Source organism: Camelina sativa, chromosome 17, assembly GCF_000633955.1.
Source record: "Camelina sativa cultivar DH55 chromosome 17, Cs, whole genome shotgun sequence".
NCBI classification, from domain to species: Eukaryota; Viridiplantae; Streptophyta; class Magnoliopsida; order Brassicales; family Brassicaceae; genus Camelina; species Camelina sativa.
In genome coordinates this window covers 16,106,148-16,107,589 of record NC_025701.1, presented here as the reverse complement: position 1 = coordinate 16,107,589, position 1,442 = coordinate 16,106,148, and positions in this window count along the sequence as shown.

The following is a 1,442-nucleotide window of genomic DNA, read 5'->3' as shown; positions in this document are numbered from 1 at the left end:
TTTTTTGGAAATTATGAAAATTTCCTTTTTCTTTTTGGAAATAATGAACGCGCCCCATTAAATGCGTTGCGCAGTCTTTGAGAATTTCTCTCGGAAAAACGCGAAAATCACGCTTCATTGGTGGGTTTAGCGGCGGTTACTTCCCATAATCCTGTATAAATAGGATTGAAGGTTTGGGAGATCATTCTAACTACTTCCATTATTTTTGAAAACATTGAAAGGAAAAGATGGTGATTACTCGATCAGCGTGGCTAAGACAGGCTCGGGAAAGGATAGCCGCTTCGGCGAGCAGTTCGAGGCGAACTGAAGCTTCAGAGGACTCCTCCGCCCACGAGAGCGCGGAGACGTTCCGAGTTTGCGCTCCTGTCCCATACGTTGACATGACGGGTGCAGAAGGGAGTCCTGTGTGTCAGGAACTTCGAAGATATCGAGCTCGCCGCTATAGGCTAGGGGCTCACCTTATGGCGAGGCGCCGGAGATTGGCCGAGGTCTGTCAGCTTTATCATTTGGACGGGACTATTCGGGTCCTGAACAAACTAATCTCAAACGGTTTCTACTTGGAGAGGTGGCGTATGACTGGGCTGTTTGCCGCGCGAACGGCGTGCTTAGAACTGCTGGAAGGTATGGGGGTGCCCGTCCTCTTGGAGGCCGACTGTCAGCCTCTCGAAGATACTGCGTACCCGTTTAACGTGGATATCTGGGCCTACCGAGCCTCCATAGAAAGGTTAAGGCGGTATGCCACTTTCCTGGAGTCGGCCGGCCCGATTTTCCGCGAGAGGCACTTGGTTGAAGGCCCGTGCGCTTTCTTAGAAGACTTGGCGTCGAGAGGCATCGAGGTTCCAAGGGAAAAACTGGAAGCCCTGAGGGAAAGGCGTCAGTTCTGGCGTGCCAAACTGGACAAGGTAGCAGTGGAGGAACCATTGGCAGACGACCTATCGGGTCCGCGGCCTCCACTTCGTCTGCAGGATCAACCTAGACGCTGAGTGTGGGAGTTCGACCGTTCCAAACTCTGAGTTCGGGCGGTCTTTTTCTTTTTTCATCTAGGACCCCGAGTCGTTGAAAGGACGTTCTCCCTTTGCGTCTCTTTTCGATCTTTTTTTTTTTTATTAGTCAAAACGTCCAAAACATGTAATGGGGATTTGACTTAGTTATTGAAGCTTTTTTCATTATTATTTTTTTTTGGATTTATCAAAACCGTGTAAAGGAGATTTAAATGCAAGTGAACTTTGGATATTTTGTTTTGCACACCGGCTTGTCGCCGAGTTGAATAAGATAAAGTTTTTAAACCGGAAAAAACTTTATTAATATATTAGCTGCATTCGCTTAGTCTTTGAAAGATAAGGAATTGCCTACGTACCCCGAAGTGGGGATCAAGCCAACCGTAGTTCGTATTACAAGTGAAAGATCAATGGAGTTCGGATTCCCGAAAACTCCTAGATAGG